General features: G+C 42.6%; 1 pseudogene; it reads right to left on the reverse strand.

Moving 5' to 3' along the window:
• The window catches only part of LOC112128507 (ranBP2-like and GRIP domain-containing protein 4), a 144,100-nt pseudogene that overhangs the window by 36,071 nt on the left and 82,472 nt on the right, over positions 1-25,557 (reverse strand).

Below are 25,557 nucleotides of genomic sequence, written 5' to 3' on the forward strand. Positions count from 1 at the left end.
ATCACCCTAACCAGTGGTGAAACAACTTGAAGCAATTACAAAGGTAAGAGGATAAAAATGTAATAAAACCTAATTCATGTACCATACTTGTTCTGTGTCAGATTTCAGAGCAAAGGCGCTTCATCTTCCAATCATTAAAGGCTCTCATCGTAACTCTTCCTCAAAGCACATGAAGTAATTATTTTGGTTTTGATTAAGAGAAGATATCTTTGACTTGATGAATATTTTTACATATGTTAAAATAGTAAATATATATATATATTCACATTCAGACATATGTCATTATAATTTTGAAAAACTAATATAATTTTGATTATACTAATAATATTAATCATTAAAATACACTCAGCACTTACTCATCCTAAATGTTTTACTTGTTTTACCCTAGTTCTCATGAACACCTGTTAGGAAGGTAGATAAGAATTATCCCCAACTTGCAGATTAAGAAGGACAAACAGAATTCACAGAGCTGGAGACCTCCCTCTGACTTCAGAGTAGAATATTACCTATTCTATGATTCTGTCTTTTAAGACGGAATCACGTGTGTGGCAAAAAAAATGTACACAAGAAGCAAAAAGTAAGATATCAATTTTTTGAAACTGAAAATTAACAAGAACAATCTTCCTTTAAAATCTGGTCTTGTGTGTGTTGGGGTTTAGTTGTTTTCTGCACTGGGGCCATTATTGTTATATTACTTAACTGTATCCTGACCCATTCGATTTTATGAACACCTTAATTGCAAAATGATGACCGAGGGGGAGACATGTGGAAGTGAGGGAAGTATAACACATCCACATTCACCTTCTTGAGGCAAAACTCAGCCACTGGGGGTTAAGCTTCACTGGCAGACAGCAAATAACACGTTGCATTGCACGGGCGTCTGTCTGTTGGAGATGGGCAAGAGAGCGATAAAATGATACAGTTCCCGACGTGAGAGGTATTCAGAGCGGTACCTCCTTTTAAAACCTTTCCCAAGCAAGGAAGGGTGCAGTCTAGGCTGTTATTCTCCACACATGTGTTTTAATCTGCCAGAGAGCAACCAGGTAATACATATTTTTTAGCATTAGCAAGTTCTAACCAGCCTTGAAAACCACAGGGTGGACAAGGCCAAAAAGCGGGTTGCAACTTGGACACCTTATTAGTACCTGAGAGGGAGGCCCTCTGGGGTTCATCGGAGGCCTTGTGGGGGGCCCTGGCCCCAGGAAGACTCAGCCCCAACTCTCAGCCCCTCCAGGGGCCTTGGCTGCACACACAGAAGGAAAACAGGCTCCTGCTTGGGGCTGGAGAGACCCCTCTGAAAGAACCACTGGTGTCTGACATCACCAGGCTGTGGTACCACCGCCGCCGGCTCCCTGTGAACCCGCTCGCCCTCAGCGCGGTGAAGCCTGGAAGACGAACCTCTCCCTCTTCTGTTCCACCGTCTGCACAGCCGCTGTGGACCCGCGGCCCTGCATTCCCCAGTCTCAGGCCCGCCAGGCAGCGCCCCTGAGCTCATGGCTTGCAAAAGAACAAAGGCGTGGAAGAACAAAGGCACGGCGTGTTGAAGGCACAGTTTTAGAAGCTTTTTAAAGGCCTTTAATAAGCCGAGTTGAAAAAGCTGACGTGGTGAGAGAGGAAAGTGTGTGTGTTTCGGGAGGGATGAGGGCGAGGCTGTTTCCACATATCCCCAAGGGGAACCTGAGCCTCCCAATGGCTGATTGCAGACTTTACATGACATAGAATGGGGATTCATGTTTGGAAAATGACAACAAATTTATCCTTGAAACAAAACCCAGGGATTTTGCCTAAGAGGTGGAGAATAAAGGTTAATTACACAGAGCTGTTTCTCCAGATGTGATATAATACACGCACATATACACACGTACACATACATACACACACACGTTCTCCACTCCCCTGTTCCCCTAGACAATAATAAAGTATTTTATACTTTGGCCTGGATTCTTCCATGAATTTCTGAGTCAGCAATTATACCCAGGTCCAAACCTCAATCTGGTTGCCAACTAAACGGGATTGGAATCTGGGGAGGCCATTCTGCCCTGATAGGGGAGCAGGAAGGGAGGGGGAATGTGCTGGACTTTGTGAAGTGGTCTTGTTCGTGTGGCACACGTTGCACATTTATGGTCATTTTCATTTAAAAAAATAGCCTCAAGCTGTTCATTTGTTTTAAAAATCAAACCTTGGTCTCTCCTTGGTGAGGACAAATGCTGCCTCTGCATTTTTCAGCACGATTCACCACAATCCCCATCCCACCCCAGTGAAAACGAATGCCCCCACCTGCTGCTCAGCCACCTCTCCAGGTGTCCAGTTAAGTGGACCACCAGTGCCCTGGTTCCCGGCTCTGTCATGACCCCCCTGCTGCATCTGTGGGCACCCTCTTCTCCCCTCCCCAGCAGATGGGTGTGGAGGGAGGAGCAGGATGTGCAGGTTCAGGGACCTGGGAATCAGAATTCCTAAACTTCCGGGGCTTAGGGGGCAATATGGAAACAATAGGGAGGAGATAAGGGCTAATCTTGAGACTACATTTATTTTAATTAGATTCTATGCTTCTTTGGAGTACTTGGTGGTAGTGAGAGAAGTTGCCCCTTTGCTACAATCCTGGTTCATGGCCAAATCTCTCTAAGACAATGCTCTTATTGGTGTTTCCATTTCTTTCCTTAACACAAGGTCCAGAAAGAAGAGATAAAGATGAATCAGATGCCCTTGAACAGCCTGCGCACAGCTCGGTGACTCTGAGAACTGATTTGGGAGAGCTTGTATGTTCTACTCTAAGATGGTCCCAGCAAGGCGTGCTCTTTTTAACCACCCTCACCCCCAACCAAAATGAAATTCCAGTTCCTCCCTTAGGCAAATATTAGTAGGACAGTTTTTGCAAATCACTCTGCAATTGCTGCACACATAGAGAAATGGCTGCTTCACCCAGGCATAAAACATTGGGGGAAAGACCAATATACTCATCGTAGGTTTGCTAGAGGGCTCGCTTCTGGGTTTTAAAGACAATAGAGATCACATCCGTAAAAGCCTTGTGTGAGAACGCACCCTGTGCACACACAGCTGCACACCGTGGGGACTGACCACCTCCAGGTGGGCAGCACTCTGGTCCTCTGTTGGCCTCTGACCTCCCTCTGCTAAGGAGCCCTGCTCTGGTTCTGTTAAAGGCAATGATGCCTGTGTGTCCAGAGGAAAAGCAACTGTGTGCACGGATGGAAATGCCAGGAGAGTGCTTTGAAAGAAAGGAAGGAGTCGCACTCCAACCGTGAGAAGAGAGAATGGGCGTCAGCGGAAGAAACCCTGAGACCTTGGACCCCCCAAGAAATGGGCAGGAAAGGGCTGTGGGGTACTTCATGGGGCCTGTCATGATGTCATTTCCTGAATTATAGGATTCTGCTTGATTTATTATTTTTAATTGAAATTCTTATGAAGATAATTGTAGATTTACATGCAGTTGTAAGAAATAATTCAGGCTGGGTGCAGTGGCTCACGCCTGTAATCTCAGCACTTTGGGAGGTTGAGGCAGGAGCATCCCTTGAGCCCAGCAGTTGCCCAGCCTGGACAACATAGTAAGACCCATCTCCTACAAAAAAATAAAAATAATTAGACAAGTGCAGTGGCTCCCAACTGTCGCCAGCTACTTGGGAGACTGAGGCAGGAGGATCCCTTGAGGCCGGGAGTTCAAGACCAGTGTGGGCAACACAACAAGACCCTGTCTCTACAAAAAAACAAAACAAAAAAATAGCTAGGTATGATGGTGCCTGCCTGTGATCTCAGCTACTCGGGAGGCTGAGGCAGGAGGATCACTTGAGCCTAAGTGGCCAAGGCTGTAGTGACCCGTGATTATGCCATGTCACCACACTCCAGCCTGGGTGACAGATGTTTCAAAAAAAAGAAAAGAAAAGAAGGAAAAAAAGAGAAAGGAAGACAAAAGAAAAGAAAGAAGGAAGGAAGGAGAGAAATAATTCAGAGAGATCTCTTTTACACCCTGCTTAGCTTCCCCCAATGGTTATATTTTGCAAAAACTATGGTATAATATCACAACCCAGATACTGACGTTGATACACTCTGCTGATCTTAAATTTCCCAAGTTTTACTTCAACTCATTTGTGTGTATATTTATTTCTAGACAATTGTATCACCTGTGCAGGTTCATGTATCCACCACCACAAACAACCACATTCCTCTCTTGCTTTCCCCACCCCTACGTCATTTCAAAATATTTTATAAATGGACTCATGCTATATAATTTTTTGGGATTGGAGTTTTTTCCACTCGGCAAAATTCCCTAGATTCATTCAAGTTGTGTGTCAATAGTTTGTTCCTCTTTTTTTTTAATTTTCAATTTTTGTGTGTACATAGTTGGTGTATATATTTATGGGGTTCATGAGATATTTTGATATAGGCAATGTGTAATAATCACATCGGGATAAATGGGGTATCCATCACATCAAGCATTTATCCTTTGTGTTACAAACAATACCATTATACTTTTATTTTTTAATATACAATTAAATTATTATTGACTATCGTCACCTGCTGTGCTAGTGAATATTAGATCTTATTCATTATTTATGTTGTTGCAAATGACAGGATCTCATTCCATTTTACAGCTGAATACTACTCCACTGTGTATATGTACCAAATTTTCTTTATCCATTCATCAGTTGATGGACACTTAGATTGCTTCCAAGTAATAGTTTATTCCTCTTTATTGTTGAGTAGTGTTCCACACTATGGATGGATCATAGTTTATTTACAGTCACCTATTGAAGGACATCTAGGCTGATTCCAGTTTTGGGCTATTACACATAAACTTGCTATGAATGTTTGTATACAAGCTTCTGTGTGGCTATAAGTTCTCACGCCTCTGGAATAAATGCCCAAGGTGCAGTTGCTGGTTTGGATGGTAAATTGTATGTTTGGTTTAATGAGAAACTGCCAAACTGTATTTCAGAGTGGCTAGACCATTTTACCTTCCCATTGTGTGAGTGACCTAGCTTCTCTACATCCCTGCTGGCATTGGGTACTGTCACTATTTTTTATTTTAGTCAATCTTGTAGGTGAGTAGTGATATCTCATTGTGGTTTTATGTTTTATTTATTTATTTCTTTTTGAGACGGAGTTTCACTCTTGTTGCCAGGCTGGAGTGCAATGGCGTAATCTAGGCTCACTGCAACCTCCGCCTCCTAGGTTCAAGCGATTCTCTTGGCTCAGCCTCCTGACTAGCTGGGATTACAGGCACCCGCCACCATGCCTGGCTAATTTTTTGTATTTTTAGTAGAGACAGGGTTTCACCGTGTTGGTCAGGCTGGTCTTGAACTCCTGACCTCAGGTGATCCACCTGCCTCAGTCTCCCAAAGCGCTGGGATTACAGGTGTGAGCCACCATGCCCCGCCTCTTTGTGGTTTTAATTTGTATTTCCACAGTGACTAATGGACTGAGTGTCCCTTCATGTGCATATTTACAATTGCTTTAACATATGTTTATGTTTTTGCCCATTTTCTAATTGGATTGTTTGTTTCTTTTACTGTTGAGTTTTGAGCCTTCTTTCTATATTCTAGATACTAGTCCTTGGTCAGTTATGTGGTTTGCAAATGTTTTCCTCCCATTTGTAGCTTGTCTTTCCCTCCTCTTCACATGGGCTTTCTGAGAGCAAAAGTTTTGATTTTGATGTGGTCCAACTTTACATTTTCTTTTTATGGATCATACTTCTGGTGTCTGGTCTGAGAACTTTTTGTGTGCAAGTCCCAATGATTTTGTCCAAGGTTTTTAAAGTTTAATATTATGCTTTAAGTCTACGATCCATTTTGAGTTAATTTTCATATACATTGTGAAGATTAGACTGAGGTTCATTTTTTTTTTTTTTTTGCCTCTGGTTTTCTAATTGTTCCAGCACCATTTGTTGAAAGCAGCCCCTTTCATTGAATTAATTTTGTACCCTTGACAAAAATCAGTGGAACGTATTTGAGTAGATTTTTTTTTTTTTTTGAGATGGGGTTTCACTTTTGTCACCCAGGCTGGAGTTCAATGACACAATCTCGGCTTACTGCAACCTCCACCTCCCAGGTTCAAGTGATTCTCCTGTTAGCCTCCCAAAATGCTAGGATTACAGGTGTGAGCCACCATGCACAGCCGAGTGGATCTATTTCTGTATCCTTCACTCAGTTCCAGTGATCTGTGTGTCCATGCCGCCATCAATACCACACCATCCTGATTGCTGTGGCTATACGGTGAGCCTTAATATAAGGGAGAGTGTTCACCTCCCATTTTATTCCTTTTTGTCAAGTTTGTTTGAGCAATTTGCTTTTCCATATAACTTTTTAGAAGAGGCTTGTCTATGTCTACGAGAAAATCTTGCTGGGATTTAAAAAAACAATCTCATTGGGAGATAATTCATATACCATACAATTCACCCATTTAAAGAGTCCAAGTCAATGTTTATTTAAAGCATATCCACAGGGTTATGCAGCTGTGCAGAAAAGAGATAACACTGCAGGCCTGAGACTGCTCTTGTAGAAAGCTCTGCTGCCAAGTTTGGCCCTTGGCTAGGGTCTGGGAACTTGGCTCTTGGAGTGTTCCCAGTCAACCATTAACTGATAAGAGTGGCTCCCTGTGCCTAGACTGTACAAAGAATATGGTTTATGCTGAACACCTGCTTTCCTTTTAGGAGTCTATAATGTTGGCATGTGCTAGACATAGGGTGCTTATGTGACCAGCTTTCAATAAAAACTCTAGGTGCCGAGTCTCTAATGGGCTTCCCTGGGAAGAAACCTCAAACACATGTTGCTGCATTTCATTGCTGGGGGAGGAGTGAACTTTGTATGATCCCTCATGGGGGAGGGGAGAGCACACAGGAAGCCTCACAAGGGTTCCACCAGACTCTGCCTCTTTTTCCATCATGATCCTGGGTATCTTTACTGGGTCACTGTCATAAATCTTAGCCATGCGTACGATTATATGCTAAGTCCTGTGAGTCCTTCTACTGGATCTCTGCAAGTGGAGGTGGTCTTGGAGATCCCTAGCACAGTGGTGAGATTTGCTAGAATAACCAGAATTCACTGAAGTACGGCTCAGAGAAAAAGAAAGGGCAGTTTGATTGTTCAGTGTGCACACATTTAGGATGGTTATGTCTTCCTGGGGGATTGATCCTTTCATCATTATATAAGGTCCTAGTTATGGTTTGAATATTTGTCCCCTCTGAAACTCATGTTGAATTTTTTTTTTTTTTGAGACAGAGTCTCGCTCTGTCGCCCAGGCTGGAGTGCAGTGGCACGATCTTGGCTCACTGCAAGCTCTGGCTCCCAGGTTCACGCCATTCTCCTGCCTCAGCCTTCTGAGTAGCCGGGACTACAGGCACCCGCCACCACGCCTGGCTAATTTTGTTTTTGTATTTTTAGTAGAGAAGGGGTTTCACCGGGTTAGCCAGGATGGTCTCGATCTTCTGATGTCGTGATCTGCCCGTCTCGGCCTCCCAAAGTGCTGGGATTACAGGCATGAGCCACCACACCCAGCCCTTGTGTTGAAATTTAATCCTCAATGTGGCAGTATTGAGAGGTGAGGCCTTTAAGAGATAGGTGATTTGATCTTGAGGGCCCTGCCCTTAAGAATTCATGGATTCATGGATTAATGGGTTATCATGGGAATGAGACTGTTGGCTTTGTAAAAGAGGAAGAGACCTGAGCCAGCACACTCAGCCCCCTTGCCATGTGATGTCCTGGGCCACCTCGGGACTCTGCAGAGGGTCCCTGTCAGCAAGAAGGCCCTCACCGGATGTGGCCCCTTGAACTTAGACTTCTCAGCCTTCATAACTGTAAGAAATAAATTCATTTTCCTTATAAATTACCTAGTTTCAGGTATCCTGTTATAAGCAACAGAAAATGGACTAAGTCAGTCCCTTTTTGTCCCTAGTAATTTTCTTTGTTCTGAAGTCTGCTTTATTAGATATGAACATAGCCACTCCTGCTATCCGTGGATTAATGTTTGCAAGTTACATCTTTTCCATCCATTTACTTTCAACCTGCCTATGTCCCTGAATTTGAAGTGAGTTTCTTGGCAACAGTATATACTTGAGTCATTTTTTTCTTTTTAAATTCACTCTGCCAGTCTTGTCTTTTGGCTGATTATATAAGATAATTTACATTTAAGGTAATTCTTGGTATGTTAGCACTTAAGTCTGCCATTTTATTACTTGTTTTCTATTTGTTTCCTTTGGTTCTTATTCTTCTATTTCTCTTTTCTTGCCTTTCTGAGGACTAAACAGCATTGAGGACTCTATCTTGATTTAATTGTAGTATTTTTGAGTGCATCTCTTGGTATAGTTCTCATAGTGGTCACATGAGTATTACAATAGACACGTGTGACTTACCACAGTCTGTTGTTGGCAATGTTTCACCACTTTGAGTGAGGTGTGGAAATCTCTTTTCCATTTAGGCCTCTTTATCTTCCCCACTTTTAAATATCATTGTCTCAAGTACCAGATGGAGGCCTGATTTTTGTTTCATCAAACATGATTCATAGAACTTGTGAAGCAAAGGACAGTGTATTGTATGTATCCCATATTTCTGCTCTTCCCATTGTTTTTTCTCTTCTGATACTCCAACATTCCTTCTATTACCATTTCCCTTCTCTTTGAAAAACTTTCTTTAGCTGATCTCTAAGGGTGAGTCAGCTAGTGGCAAATTCTTTTGGTTTTTCTTTGCCTGGGAATATTTTCATTTCCCTTTCATTCCTGAAAATAAATTTGCTGGATGTAGAAATTGTGGTTGACAGTTCTTATCTCAGCCCTTGAAACCTTTTGTGCCACTTCCTTCTAGCTTTCTTGGTGGTTTCAATGATAAATGTGTTGCCATTCAAATCACTGTTATAGGTAATGTGTTATTTTTCTGCCTACTTCCAGGGGTTTTTTTTTTTTTCCTTTGTTTTTTGTTTTCAAAAGCTTAATTTTCAGAGCCTTTGTGGTGTTGTTTCAGCCTGCTTGGTTTATCTGGTGCCTCTGGGCCTCCCACTGGTTCCTGCTGGTGCTACCTGAGGAGGGAGAAGGGTTTCCCCGGGCTAGACTTTGGGACTTCTCTCCATGAGGGAAGTACTCCTCCTACTGATGCTCCTGGCAGCCTCTAGGGAGCGGAAGAGTGTCAGTCAGGCTGCAGAACAAAGAGGCTTCCTGGACCAAGAGGCTTGTTGAAGCTGGGTCTCTCTAGGCAGATCGGCTCACACCCTCAGTATCTCTTGGTAGAAAAGGAGTGTCTCAGACCCAGGAAGGAAGGAGAGTATTTTCTCTATTAACCAACCCCAAAATTATTTTGCCTGATATTATTAGAGCAACTCAAGGAAGGAAGAATGAATCTACCTGGGTTGCCTTCTCTTCCTACTTCAGGCTTGGAAAACATTGAGTCTGGGTTTCAGGGTGCAGGGTGGGGGATGCAAGATGCTCTGCTGCGGTGCTGATTGTACAGTCCTGGGTCCCAAACCAGCTCACTCTCTTATCACCACCTTTCAGAGTTTTCCTTTGGTTGCCTCTTGCATTATTTCCAGGGTTTACAGTTGTGCTTAGTGTGGAGGGGCATGAAGAAATATGTTCATCTTGTCCCAACCAGAAGTCTCCACCATCGTATTTTGACTGATCATATTTTGAAGTATTAGGCACAATCATATAATTAAGCATTCCACTCACTAGTAATATTGGTTCCTAATGTATATATGGTTTGTTTTCAAAAAGCATCTGTGGTAGTTTGTATTACAAATCATGTACAGGGAACAAGGTGGTGTAGATTCACCTTCCTTTCCTGCCTCTAATACAACTAAATATTTGGAAATTATTCTACAAACAAGGATAGAAGAGCTCTGAAAGCTGGAAAGAAGAAGTTAGACTGGGTAGAGATGACAGGAGTAGAGAAATGACAATGTGGTGGGTTCCCTGGGTTTTCTTTTTGTCTTCCACACACCCCTGGACTGAGCACTGGAGAAATGTGCAACACAGTCTGTTATGTCAATAGGCGTAGGCATAAAATCCCAAGAAAAGCCTGCACTTTGGCCAAAGGACTAGGAAAGGGAAGGGAAGTCCAGTGGAGACCTAGTAGGGGGCTGCAACCCTCTTTCCACAACGAGGGCATGAACTGGTGACCCATCTGCCCACAGCAGCAGCTTCAGAGTTCTGGTAGACTGACCTGCATGCTCCATACACCCACACCCAGAGCACTGGCAGGCAGGCAGGATCAGGATCAGCCTGCCTGCCAGTGCTCTGGGTATGTGTATATAGGGTCACTACTGTCCACCTGCATGCATAGTAGTGAAGCCATGGGTCAATTCAATGCCCATTCCACATGTGCAGCACTGAAATGGCAGGTCATGCTCCCCACATGACAACATTGGCAGAGCCTGATGCCTCCCTCCTTACACCAAAGGGCATAAGGAGACCCAGGCCCAGCCACTCTGGCTCTCCCCACTCTCCACAGAAAGTGGTCCATGGAAGTGGGTTGAGCCCCTGCAGGTGGCACCAGTAGGGATTAATCAGAAGTCTCAGCAGTGCCAGAAGAATGAAGCAGACAAGAATATCATGCAAAGGCTCAGGAAACTGAGCTGGCATTGGACCCACAGCCCATAAAAGTAGGCCAGAACCTACACACTAAACCTAAACAGGGCGACTGCCTTCTGTCTAAAACAGAAGATTTACATAGGATCAAGAGTCTCCTAACATAACCAAAATTCCCAGGATGCAATGGAAACTCACCCATAATCCCAAAGACCAGGTAAGTCACCATTTGAATGAGAGAAGACAATCAACTGATACCAAGACTGAGGTGAATCAGATGTTGAATTATCTGACAAGGATTTTCAAGCAGTCATTATAAAAATGCTCCAATAAATAATTGTCAATTCTTTTGAAACAAATGAAAAAATTGAAAACCTCAGCAAAGTCATATAAGTCATACAAAAGAATCAAGTGGAAATTATGCAACTGAAAAATACAATAACTAGAGTAAAAATAATACATGAATACCATGAAAAAATCATGCAGACATGATAAAATAAATACATCAAAGTACAGATCAATATGCTTAGGAGCCCTACTGAATGTTTACTGTGTGCCAGATGCTGCACTAAGCATTTTCCCTGTATTAATTAATGTAATCTCACAACCGTCCCATGAAATAGATACTGTTATCCTTAATTAATGGATGAGGAAACTGAGACCCAGAGAGACTGAGTGACCTGCCTAAGATCACACAGCTTACTAGCGGTAGAGCCAGACAGTCTGCTCCAGTCTCTGCTCTTATCCACATGTAGTATTGCATAGTGTGCTGCTGCCTCTTGGGAGAATTAAAATTATTTAAGTCATTCATCTCAATGGGCTGTTTCTTCCAGGGCTGCCACAAAAGCCTCTCCCTAGTCTCTCTAACCTCTACCTCACCTCTGTGGTCAGGTTCCTCTCCTCCCACCCTCCTGCTCACCCACTGAAGTCCACGCTCAGACTTTCTTGCTCCTTGAACTAATCTCTGCCTCAGGCCTTTTTTTGCACAGCCCTTTCCTCTGCCTGGAACGCTTGTTCCAGATCTTCACTTAGCTTCTTGACTGGCACTCTGTTCAAATGCTGTTGTCTCAGGGAGGCCTCTCCATGACTCCATTGTATTGTCTTCAGGTCACATCTCGAGATTATTCCTTTTTTTTCTGAGACAGGGTCTTGCTCTGTAGCCCAGGCTGGAGTTCAGTGGCGTTATCATAGCTCACTGCAGCCTTGACCTCCTGGGCTCAGGTTACTCTCCCACCTCAGCTTCCTGAATAGCTGGGACCACAAGTGCACCACCATGCCCAGCTAATATTTATGTATAAATATACATTAAATACAAAATATTTAATTTTGTATTTTTTGAAGAGATGGGGGTTTGCTTTATTGCCCAGGCTGGTCTCAAACTCCTGAACTCAAACAATCTGTCCATGTTGGCCTCCCAAAGCACTGGGATTACAGGCAGGAGCCACTATGCCTGGTCTATTGTCCTTTTTTATTCTTTTTTCCTAACTAAGCTAACAAAAGGAGAGACCTTGTTTATCTTGTTCACTGCTATATCACTGGTAGCTAGAACAGGCCTGACTTATTGTAGGAACTCAAATGAATGAACAAATAAGTAAATGGCAGATGAGTTATAGAGTTTTCATTACCTGAAAACCAGAGAGATAAACTTATTTATTTTGAGACCTAATTTTTATGAGGAATTTGTCACACAGGTCCTTATATAATAAAATAGACACTTTTCATCAGTACAGCTGATTAACAACAGTGTACGATTTCTTATACTTCTGCTTTCTAAAATACACTTTTAGTGTGTCCTGAATGTGGCATTGGTAGTGAAGTTATCCTTAAATCTTAACGCTTTAAAAAAAAAATCTCTTAGTTGGCCAAGACTTTAAAGTTGATCTATTATTTTTGTTTGTTTTTGTTTTTTGTTATTCTTTTTGAGATGGTGTCTCACTCTGTCGCCCAGGCTGGAGTGCAGTGGCATGATCTCGGCTCATTGCAGCCTCCACCTCCTGGGTTCAAGCAATTCTCCTGTCTCAGTCTCCCAAGTAGCTGGGACTACAGGCACGCGCCACCACACCTGGCTAATTTTTATATTTGTGGTAGAGATGGGGCTTCAGTATGTTGGCCAGGCTGGTCTCAATCTCCTAACCTCGTGATCCACTCACCTTGTCCTCCGAAAATGCTGGGATTACAGGTGTGGGCCACTGCTCCCTGCCAAGTTGATCAATTATTAAGTATATGCTGAGCATAGAGTACATGAAAAACACCTGTTGCTGGGCTTATCTCATGACCAGCCGATGTCACTCTTGCCTTTATCTTTGTCCTCTAGCAGTCCTCCTCTTCCTCACCGATGATAAAGCCTATTTTGATTCCCCCACGAAGGCCACTCCTAGCCCCTCTCTCTGTGACATCGGAAACAAACAGAGTCCCCGGGACACTAATGGTCTCTCCCCTCTGAGTGCCGAGTGCCTGCCTAGTTACTTGTTTTCCTGGAGCATGCAGGGCTCTCCAAATTGTCTGTTAGTTAACTGACTGCTAGGTGCCAGGGGGTGGGGGTGGGGGGGGCACAAAATGGAATGCAGGATCTACACCCAGCCTTTCAGGAGCCTACAGATCAGGAAGTGAGAGGACACTTTTGCACTAGGGATGTTCTAACAGTCACTAAAATAAATCTCTCATTATAGCTATTCCTTTTCCTAGCTTCTCTATTTTTGCCAATGTCACTTTTCCATCCCTGTGACTAAGAGATGAATAAGAGATGTAAGAGGAAGAGCTGGTTTGGCACAGAACACAGTGACTTTATTTGAGGTTGAGTTTGAGGTTTAGGTGGGACAGGCTTGACTGAATCTTCTCTGCTCCCCTCTACTACACTGACTCGACCAACTGCCAGATCCTGAAGACCCTGCCTCTAAGAGGTCTCTCAGACCTGCCTCCTATCTGATTCCAGCGTAAATCTGAACAACGGCAGCAGCCCTGGGGCCATCTCCAGGCTCGTCACCCTCTCCTTTCCCAACTCTTCTTCTTAAACCCCAATGCTGAATTTTCAGTTCTCCAATAGCTATTTCAGTGCCCACTCTGGGAATATGTCCTTGTTCCCGCAGCTGTAACAAAATACCTTAGACTGGGTACTTTATAAACAAAAGAAATTTATCTCTCACAGTTCTGGAGGCTGGGAAGTCCAAGATCACGGTGCAGGCAGATTTGGTGTCTGGTAAAAGCTTGCTCTTTGCTTCTTCTTCTTTTTTAACATACTAATTGTATACATTTATGGGGTACATGTGATATTGTGATACATGCATCAGGGTGTTTAGCATATCCATTACCTTAAACACTTATTATTTCTTTGTGTTGGGACATTTCAAATCTTCTAGATATTTTGAAATACACAATATATAGTCACCCTGCTAGGCTATCAAATACTAGAACTTATTCCTTCTATCTAACTGTATGTTGATATCCATTAATCATTAACCCACCTTTCATTCCTCCCTATTGTCTCCAGCCTCTGGTAACCACTATTCTACTCCTTGCCTCCACAAGATAAACTTCTTTTAGCTCTCTCCTATGAGTGAGAACATGCAATATTTGTCTTTCTGTGTCTGGCTTATTTAACTTAACATAACAAACTCCAGTTCTTGCTCTCTGCTTCTAAGATAGTACCTTGTTGCTACATCCTCATGTGGCAGAAGGCAGAAGGATGACAGAGATGAACACTGTGTCCTCACATGGCAGAAGAGACGAAAGGGCCAGCTAGCTCTCTGAAGCCTCTTTTACAAGGTTATTAATCCCATTCATGAGGGTGGAGCCTTCATGGCCTAATCATCTTGGAAAGGCCCCACCTCTTAATATTGTTGCATCGGGGATCAGGTTCAATGTGAATTTTGGAAGGACACAAACATTCAAACCACGGCACAACAGAAACAAACAAAGCTCCATGGTTTCTGCCCTTGTGGATATTCCACCCTATTTCTCAAAGGAAGCCTCCAAAGGACTTGTGGACACCCCCCACCGCCCAGGCTGGTAATCTAGGCCCCCTGAACTTTCCCTCCAGATTCATCTTCTTCTACTAGAGCTCCATGCATGCCTGTACAGGACGAAGCCCATGCCTTCATGTACCTTTATCTTTGCTCCCCTAAGCCTGGATGTCCTCTGCACTCCTGCCCCCTTCTCCGACACCACCTGTCAAAATTCTAATCTGTTCTTCATTGCTTCACTCAAAGCCCAACGCCCTTGTAGGCCCTTCATGGTCACCTATCTAAAATGTGTGTTCCACATCTTTGAGTTCTTATGGTACCTTTTTTACCTTTCTGACACTCGTCATGTTATATATGAGGATCAAAGTAAATGGACATCTTAGCCTCCCTCTTCAGCTATCAGAGAAAAGGGTCCTTGTCTTACCTATACTGGAGGCTCCTCATCTCTCTACCACAGCAGCTGCCTCATACACAGGATGCTTTATACCAAAGGTAACCATATAATTCATTTTAATTTATTGTTCAAACTAGAACACCTTTGAGAGTGAAAGGAGCACAATTAATAATTATGCAGGGCTCCAAGTGAAATTGATATTGTCCTTGGCTACTTGGATATATGATCATCTTTTTATGCCAAAGAAGGCTCAAATAGCAGGAATGCTGGTTGTATGGATGGACAGTGATCAGCATGAAGAAGTGGAAGAAAGAGCTTTCCTGTACCTGGCATTGTTGGGGATGGTCCCATGGGGCAGGTGATCTCTGAGGTATGTCCAGAAGGTACGGACGGGATTCAGGAAGGTCCCATTAGACAGAGACAAGAAGAAATGGCACTATAGAAGGTTGGATGGTGGGAGCAAAGGTGGACTGCATTTGATAGGTTCAGGGAAACGTGAGTGTGGCTTAAATTATGGTTGGTATTGGGGAGAAATAAGTAACATGGTTGGAAAGTGGAGTCAGAAGGAACTTGGCTAACACCAGCCTAGGGTTGGTCTTTATCCAGCAGGTAAGAACAAGCACTTACATGTTTCTGAGCAGGAAAGAGACAAAGCAAATGTAGAATTTTAGGAGGATTCATCTGGTAGCTGTGTTTAGAGCAGGGAGAGGCTGAGGAGGGGGAGGCCATATGGGATCACTGAAAATAATTTCAGTGTAAGATGACAAAGGATTAAAGGAGATATTGGTTACCAAAAAGAGTGAGTTCAGGAGAACTTAAAGAGAAAGGTTAACAAGGCTTTGTGACCCACGGGGGTCAGGGGTGGCTTTGGAGTGACACTTTGTATAGGTTCTATCTCTTGGTATCAAGATTGAACTAAGAAAATCAAGGGGCAGAGACAATTTGGAGGAAGAGGCTAAATTTAGATTTCCATATGTTGAGTGTGAGGTACCAGTGGGTCATCTAAATGGAAATGTCCAGTAGAGAGCCAGGGAGGAATGCCTAGGATGTGGGCAAGGTCAGGACCAGTGAGGATTCAGGAGTCATCCACCTGCAGGAGGCCACAGGTGAAAGATAAAAAAGAATGAGATGTCTGGGGCCAAACGGTAGGAAGAGTAATGGCGATTATCAAGATGAGATCTCGGGGAAAGCCCAAGCTTACTGGAGAATGGAAAGAGCAGGAGACTGAGGATTCAGGGCTGGGGTGGGGGGTGTTGGATGACACAGTCCTGAGGGCTAAAGGAAGCTTTGAGAGAGGTGCCCAATTGTGTCCAATTTTGCAGAAAGGTTGAGAAGGATAGACTCAGTGAAAAATGGCTTTGGCAACTGGATGACAGTCAAAATGAGAAATGTCTTAAGGAAATGAAGCAGAAATGCACTTCTCTGGCCAATGACATTGCCAGAGGCTGACAAAGGGGCATTGGTTAAATGTTGATGTGATATGTGTGTTTCCTTAAGGAGGACTTAAAGACAGAACAACCAAAAATTCAGTTAGATACAACTAAAATATGAATGGTTCTTTTATTTATTAATTTATTATTATTATTACTATTTTGAGACAGGGTCTCACTCTGTCACCCAGGCTGGAATGCAGGGACGCAATCACGGCTCACTGCAGCCTGGACCTTGTCAGGCTCAGGTGATCCTCCCACCTCAGCCTCTCGAGTAGCTGAGACTACCGGTGCACAACACCATCCCTGGCTAACTTTTGTATTTTTTAGTAGAGATGGAGTTTTGCCATGTTGCCCAGGCTAGTCTTGAACTACTGAACTCAACTCAAGCGATTCTTCCACCCCAGCCTCCCAAAGTGCTGGGATTACAGGCGTGAGCCACCACACTTGGCCTGAGTGGTTCTAACATTCACCAGGCTTGTGACCCAAGACCAAAGTACCAAAATGATAGTTACTAACCTGTGATACCTTTTTTCACCTATCAGGTAGCAATACTGGGCATAGAAGAAAGAGCTTTTCTTGATACAGATTCCATCATAATGATACCTGGAAAAATAAAGGCTGTCTTTAAATTTTTGTCTAACTACTGACATGCTTTATGGAAGGCAGAGAATAGGTGAGCTAATGAAGACTTGGAGTTCTTCTCCAGGTTTTATCATTGGCTGCATTTCTCTGGAAAAGCTAATCCTTCAGTCTGACCAAGCTCTGTTATGTAGACAAGCAACTTCATACACTTTCACACATCAGCCTTGAAATAGGTTTGTGGAGGCTCTCCTCTGCTTGCCTGATGCAGGACATGCTAATCTTAGAGAGATGTGATAGGGAAAGCCTCCTTGTGCCCTGCCCCGCCTCCTCAACCACTGCCTCCCCAACCCCCAGCACCCATTAACCTTTTTCAGGTGAAGGGAAAATGACACCAAGGTTCCCTCCACTGAAGTTGTCAGAAACCCAGTAGGGAAGTCAAGAGCCTTCTCAGTAGCCCAGACCTTCCTCCGCTAAGCCCAGGGGGCTATAGCAGCTTGTCCTGCCTTAAGACAAAATTTTTTCAAGTTAATTATTGCCCAGTATTAGGTTTGGCAAACACTTCCACTGTCTTCAATTCCTTGGTGAGTGGCAGCCCCCTTTCCTAATTTGGCTTCAATGTCTTCTCACTGATTTTCCCTCGCAATTTAAAACAAGCAACAAATAGCAATAATAATTGAGTGACAATTATGACACAAGGCACCCAATAATGCTGGAATTTATTTTCACATTAGAAATACAACCTTGGGGCCGGGCGCGGTGGCTCACACCTGTAACCTCAGCTCTTTGGGAGGCTGAGGTGGGTGGATCACCTGAGGTCAGGAGTTTGAGACCAGCCTGGCCAACATGGTAAAACCCCGTCTCTACTAAAAATACAAAAAATTAGCCGGGTGTGGTGGCAGGCACCTGTAATCCCAGCTACTCGGGAGGCTGAGGCAGGAGAATCGCTTGAACCTGGGAGGCAGAGGTTGCAGTGAGCCATGATCATGCCATTGCACTCCAGCCTGGGCAACAAGGGTGAAACTCCGTCTCAAAAAAAAAGAAAATTAATATAGCCTCGGGACCACACCTCTGGAATATAATTCAAATATGCTAATTTGGTGAACATAGAGACTTTAGTTCAAAGGGTAATTAAACAGTTCCAAGGGTGGACATGGTGGCTCACACCTGTAATCCCAGTGCTTTGGGAGGCCAAAGTGGGAGGATCACTTGAGCCCAGGAGTTTGAGACCCACCTGGGCAATTTAGCAAAACCTTGTCTGTAAAAAACACAAAAACTAGCCAGGCCTGGTGGGACACACCTGCAGTCCTAGCTACTCAGGAGGCTGAAGTGGAAGGACTGCTTGAGCCCAGGGACTTGAGGCTGCAGTGAGAAATGATCACACCATTGCACTCCAGCCTGGGAGACAGTTGCATTACTTGATGTGTGTTAATTATTTAAATATTTCAAGAATGAGACACTTACCTAACTGTAGAACAATAAAAATATATTGTAACCTTCATATATTAACAAAATAGAGGCCAGTGTTTGGTTCTAGCATCAACTGAATGATTTCAGGCACTGGGAATTAATGTGAATTGTGGACACTCTTTGGTAAGAGTTGTTATTTATAGTTTGCTTTGTTTTGCATTTTTTATCGTTCATTTTGTGATTTTCCAAATCCTTGTTTTTAACATTTGAAATAAAACAAAAATTCTCAACTTACCTGGCGCTTCCTCTAGTGCCCAGCCTCCAAGTGCCAAGGTCCAGTAAAACCAATCTCACAAGCTAAAAGAATAAACCAGGTTTAAAGTTGCAACTTGAAAACTTAGAAACAAACTTCCAATTTTTTGTCTTACAATATTTAAATGACATTCCTTTTCCTCTTTTCTAATAAGCAAACAATAAAGAAAATAAATATAATAATAAAGTAATAAGGTAACAATAAAGAAAATAAATGTAAATGAAATTTTTGGGGAAAAAAAATCAGACAAGTGTCAAAAAGAAAACATACCACTTGGAGGCCAGGCACAGTGGCTCCTGCCTGTAATCCCAACACTCTGGGAGGCTGAGACAGGCAAATCACTTGAGGTCAGGAGTTTGAAACCAGCCTGGCCAACATGGTGAAACCCTGTCTCTACAACCTGGTCTCTACTACAAATACAAAGGCTGGGCATGGTGGCTCACGCCTGTAATCCCAGCACTCTGGGAGGCTGAGGCAGGCGGATCATGAGGTCAAGAGATTGAGAACATCCTGGCCAACATGGTGAAACCCCGTCTCTGCTAAAAATGCAAAAATTAGCTGGGCATGGTGACGCGTGCCTGTAGTCCCAGCTACTAGGGAGGCTGAGGCAGGGAGCTACTAGGGAGGCTGAACCCGGGAGGTGGAGGTTGCAGTGAGCGGAGATCGCACAACTGCACTCCATCCTGGTGACAGAGCAAGACTCCATCTCAAAACAAAGGAAGAAACAAACAAACTTAGCCAGGTGTGGTGGCACACACCTGTAGTCCCAGCTACTCTGGAGGCTGAGGCAGGAGAATCAATGGAACCAAGGAGGCGGAGGTTGCAGTGAGCCAGGATCATGCCACTGCACTCCAGCCTGGGTGACAGAGCAAGACTCTGTCTCAAAAAAAAGAGAGAAAAAAAGAAAACATATCACTTGGAGAAAATGCCATTTAAATCTCGATGTTGGCCAGGCATGGTGACTCATGCCTGTAATCCCAGCACTTTGGGAGGCCACAATGGACAGATCACCTGAGGTCAGGAGTTTGAGATCAGCCTGGTCAACATGGTGAAAGCCCGTCTCTACTGAAAATACAAAAATTAGCTGGGCGTGAACCCAGGAGGCAGAGGTTGCAGTGAGCTGAGAGTGCATCGCACTCTAGCCTAGGTGACAAGGGTGAAACTTGGTCTCAAAAACAAAACAAAACAAAAAACCCTCAATGTAATTTCCTCCAGTCTTTTTTTCAAAGCCCCAATATGTGTAAGTGTTCTCTGGGTTTCATATTTAATACCTGGCATCACACAATTAGCATGTCTGCAGTTTTGCATTCTACTTTCTTCCCTCAACATTATGCCACGGATATTTCCCCTTGTCATAAAAAATTCTCTGGAAACAGGGAATTATGAACCATAGTTATAATTGGGCTCACAGGTTGGCATCATAGTCCAACCTGTGAGAATGCTATAATTTTACCATTTTCCTCTTTTTCTAATGTGATAGTCATTTTCACTTTTTAAATTATTATTATACTTTAAGTTCTAGGGTACATGTGCACAACATGCAGGTTTGTTACATATGTATACATGTGCCATGTTGGTTTGCTGCACCCATCATCTCATCATTTACATTAGGTATTTCTCCTAATGCTATCACTGCCCCAGTCCCCCACCCCCCGACAGGCCCCAGTGTGTGATGTTCCCCGCACTGTGTTCATGTGCTCTCATTGTTCAATTCCCACCTATGAGTGAGAACATGCAGTGTTTGGTTTTCTGTCCTTGTGATAGTTTGCTGAGAATGATGGTTTCCAGCGTCATCCATGTCCCTGCAAAGGACATGAACTCATCCTTTTTTATGGCTGCATAGTATTCCATGGTGTATATGTGCCACATTTTCTTAATCCAGTCTATTATTGATGGACATTTAGGTTGGTTCCAAGTCTTTGCTATTGTGAATAGTGCTATAATAACATATGTGTGCATGTGTCTTTATAGTAGAATAATTTATAATCCTTTGGGTATATACCCAGTAATGGGATCACTGGGTCAAATGGTATTTCTAGTTCTAGATCCTTGAGGCGGCACCACACTGTCTTCCACAATGGTTGAACTAATATACCACAGTGTAAAAGCATTCCTATTTCTCCACATCGTCTCCAGCATCTGTTGTTTCCTGACTTTTTAATGATTGTCATTATAACCAGCATAAGATGATATCTCATTGTGGTTTGATTTGCATTTTTCTGATAACCAGTGATGATGAGCATTTTTTCATATGTCTGTTGGCTGCATAAATGTCTTCTTTTGAGAAGGGTCTATTCATATCCTTTGCCCACTTTTTGATGGGGTTGTTTTTTTCTTGTAAATTTGTTTAAGTTATTTGTAGATTCTGGATATTAGCCCTTTGTCAGATGGGTAGATTGTAAAAATTTTCGCCCATTCTGTAGATTGCTTGTTCACTCTGATGATAGTTTCTTTTGCTGTGCAGAAGCTCTTTAGTTTAATTAGATCCCATTTCTCAATTTTGGCTTTTGTTGCCATTGCTTTTGGTGTTTTAGTCATGAAGTCTTTGCCCATGCCTATGTCCTGAATGGTATTGCCTAGGTTTTCTTCTAGGGTTTTTATCATTTTAGGTCTTACATATAAGTCTTTAATCCATCTTGAGTTAATTTTTGTATAAGTTGTAAGGAAGGGATCCAGTTTCAGCTTTCTACATATGGTTAGCCAGTTTTCCCAGCACCATTTATTAAATAGGGAATCCTTTCTCCATTGCTTGTTTTTGTCAGGTTTGTCAAAGATCAGATGGTTGTAGATGTGTGGTGTTATTTCTGAGGCCTCTGTTCTGGTCCATTGGTCTATATATCTGTTTTGGTACCAGTACCATGCTGTTTTGGTTACTGTAGCCTTGTAGCATAGTTTGACATCAGGTAGTGTGATGCCTCCTGCTTTGTTCTTTTGACTTAGGATTATCTTGGCTATGCAGGCTCCTTTTTGGTTCCATATGAACTTTAAAGTAGTTTTTTTCAATTCTGTGAAGAAAGGCATTGGTAGCTTGATGGGGATGGCATTGAATCTATAAATTACCTTGGGCTGTATGGCATTTTCATGATATTGATTCTTCCTATCTATGAGCATGGAATGTTCTTCCATTTCTTTGTGTCCTCTTTTATTTCATTGAGCAGTGGTTTGTAGTTCTTGAAGAGGTCCTTCGCATCCCTTGTAAGTTGTATTCCTAGGTATTTTATTCTCTTTGTAGCAATTGTGAATGGGAGTTCACTCATGATTTGGCACTCTGTTTGTCTGTTATTGGTGTATAGGAATGCTTGTAATTTTTGCACATTGATTTTGTATCCTGAGACTTTGCTGAAGTTGCTTATCAGCTTAAGGAGATTTTGTGCTGAGAAGATGGGGTTTTCTAAATATACAACCATCTCATCTGCAAACAGGGATAATTTGACTTCCTCTTTTCCTAACTGAGTACCCTTTATTTCTTTCTCTTGCCTGATTGTCCTAGCTAGAACTTCCAACACCATGTTGAATAGGAGTGGTGAGAGAGAGCATCCTTGTCTTGTGCTGCTTTTCAAAGGGAATGCTTCCACTTTTTGCCCGTTCAGTATGATATTGGCTGTGGGTTTGTCATAAATAGCTCTTCTTATTTTGAGATATGTTCCATCAATGCCTAGTTTATTGAGAGTTTTTAGCATGAATGGCTGTTGAATTTTGCTGAAGGCCTTTTCTGCATCTATTGAGATAATCATCATGTGGTTTTTGTCATTGGTTCTGTTTATGTGATGGGTTATGTTTATTGATTTGCGTATGTTGAACCAGCCTTGCAGCCCAGGGACGAAGCCGACTTGATCATAGTGGATAAGCTTTTTGATGTGCTACTGGATTCGGTTTGCCAGTATTTGATGGAAGATTTTCGTATCGATGTTCATCAGGGATATTGGTCTAAAATTCTCTTTTTTTTTTTGTTATGTCTCTGCCAGGCTTTGGTATCAGGATGATGATGGCCAGATAAAATGAGTTAGGGAAGATTCCCTTTTTCTATTGATTGGAATAGTTTCAGAAGGAATGGTACCAGCTCCTCTTTGTACCTCTGGTAGAATTTGGCTGTAGAATCCATCTGGTTCTGCACATTTTTTGATTGGTAGACTATTAATTATTGCCTCAATTTCAGAATCTATTATTCAGAGATTCAACTTCTTCCTGGTTTAGTCTTGGGAGGGGGTAGGTGTCCAGGAATTTATCCATTTCCTCTAGATTTTCTAGTTTATTTGCATAGAGGTGTTTATACTATTCTCTGATGGTAGTGTGTATTTCTGTGGGATCAGTGGTGATATCCCCTTTATCATTGTTTATTGCATCTATTTGATTCTTCTCTCTTTTCTTCTTTATTAGTCTTGCTAGCGGTCTATCAATTTTGTTGATCTTTTCAAAAAACCAGCTCCTGGATTCATTGATTTTTTTGAAGGGTTTTTGTGTCTCTTATCTCCTTCAATTCTGCTCTGATCTTAGATATTTCTTGCCTTCTGCTAGCTTTTGAATTTGTTTGCTCTTGCTTCTCTAGTTCTTTTAATTGTGATGTTAGAGTGTCGATTTTAGATCTTTCCTGCTTTCTCTTGTGGGCATTTAGTGCTATAAATTTCCCTCTACACGCTGCTTTAAATGTGTCCCAGAGATTCTGGTACATTGTGTCTTTGTTCTCACTGGTTTCAAAAAGAACATCTCTATTTCTGCCTTCATTTTGTTATTTATCCAGTAGTCATTCAGGAGCAGGTTGTTCAGTTTCCATGTAGTTGTGCGGTTTTGAGTGAGTTTCTTATTCCTGAGTTCTAATTTGATTGCACTGTGGTCTGAGAGACAGTTTGTTGTGATTTCTGTTCTTTTACATTTGCTGAGGAGTGCTTTACTTCCAATTATGTGATCAATTTTGGAATAAGTGTGATGTGGTGATTCTGTTGATTTGGGCTGGAGAGTTCTGTAGATGTCTATTAGGTCTGTTTGGTGCAGAGCTGAGTTTAGGTCCTGGATATCCTTGTTAACCTTCTACCTCATTGATCTGTCTAAAGTTGACAGTGGGGTGTTAAAGTCTCCCATTATTACGGTGTGGGAGTCTAAGTCTCTTTCTAGGTCTCTAAGGACTTGCTTTATGAATCTGGGTGCTCCTGTATTGGGTGCATATATATTTAGGATAGTTAGCTCTTCTTGTTGAATTGATCTCTTTACCATTATGTAATGGCCTTCCTTGTCTCTTTTGATCTTTGTTGGTTTAAAGTCTGTTTTCTCACAGGCAAGCATTGCAACCCCTCCTTTTTTTTGCTTTGCATTTGCTTGGTAGATCTTCCTCCACCTCCTTATTTTGAGCCTACGTGTGTCTCTGCACATGAGATGGGTCTCCTGAATATAGCACACTGATGGGCAATGATTCTTTATCCAACTTGCCAGTCTGTGTCTTTTAATTGGGGCATTTAGTCCATTTACATTTAAGGTTAATATTGTTATGTGTGAATTTGATCCTATCATTATGATGTTAGCTGGTTATTTTGCCCATTAATTAACGCAGTTTCTTCCTACATCGATGGTCTTTACAATTTGGCATGTTTTTGCAGTGACTGGTACTGGTTGTTTGTTTCCAAGTTTAGTGCTTCCTTCAGGAGCTCTTCTAAGGCAGGCCTCATGGTGACAAAATCTCTCAGCATTTGCTTGTCTGTGAAGGATTTTATTTCTTCTTCACTTATGAAGCTGAGTTTGGCTGGATATGAAATTCTGGGTTGAAAATTCTTTCCTTTAAGAATGTTTAATGTTGGCCTCCACTCTCTTCTGGCTTGTAGGGTTTCTGCTGAGAGATCCACTGTTAGTCTGATGGGCTTCCCTTTGTGGGTAAATTGACCTTTCTCTCTGTCTGCCCTTAACAATTTTTCCTTCATTTCAACGTTGGTGAATCTGACAATTAAGTGTCTTGGGGTTGCTCTTTTTGAGAAATATCTTTGTGGTGTTCTCTGTATTTCCTGAATTTGAATGTTGGCCTGCCTTGGTAGGTTGGAGAAGTTCTCCTGGATAATATCCTGAAGAGTGTTTTCTAACTTGGTTCCATTCTCTCCGACACTTTCAGGTACATCAATCAACGCAGATTTGGTCTTTTCACATAGTCCCGTATTTCTTGGAGGCTTTGTTCATTTCTTGTTACTCTTTTTTCTCTAATCTTGTCTTCTCACTTTATTTCATTAATTTGATCTTCAATCATTGATACCCTTTCTTCCACTTGATTGAATTGGCTATTGAAGCTTGTGCATGCATCACAAAGTTCTCGTGCCATGGTTTTCAGCTCCATCAGGTCCCTTATGGCCTTCTCTACACTGTTTATTCTAGTTAGCCATTCATCTAACCTTTTTTCAAGGTTTTTAGCTTCCTTGCAATGGGTTCAAACATCCTCCTTTAGCTTGGAGAAGTTTGTTATTACCGACCTTATGAAGCCTATCTCTGTCAAATCGTCAAAGTCATTCTCCGTCCAGTTTTGTTCCGTTGCTGGCGAGGAGCTGTGATCCTTTGGAGGAGAAGAGGCGCTTGGTTTTCAGAATTTTCAGCTTTTCTGCTCCGGTTTCTCCCCATCTTTGTGGTTTTATCTACCTTTGATCTTTGATGTTGGTGACCTACAGATGGGGTTTCGGTGTGGATGTCCTTTTTGTTGATGTTGATGTTATTCCTCTCTGTTTGTTAGTTTTCCTCCTAACAGTCAGGCCCCTCAGCTGCAGGTCTGTTGGAGTTTGCTGGAGGTCCACTCCAGACCCTGTTTGCCAGGGTATCACCAGCAGAGGCTGCAGAATGGCAAATATTGCTGCCTGATCCTTCCTCTGGAAGCTTTGTTCCAGAGGGGCACCCACCATATGGGGTGTCTGTTGGATGCACCTGGGAGATGTCTCCCAGTCAGGCTATGTGGGGATCAGCAACCCACTTAAGGATGCAGTCTG

This window comes from Pongo abelii, chromosome 12 (assembly GCF_028885655.2).
Source record: "Pongo abelii isolate AG06213 chromosome 12, NHGRI_mPonAbe1-v2.0_pri, whole genome shotgun sequence".
Taxonomy (NCBI): Eukaryota; Metazoa; Chordata; class Mammalia; order Primates; family Hominidae; genus Pongo; species Pongo abelii.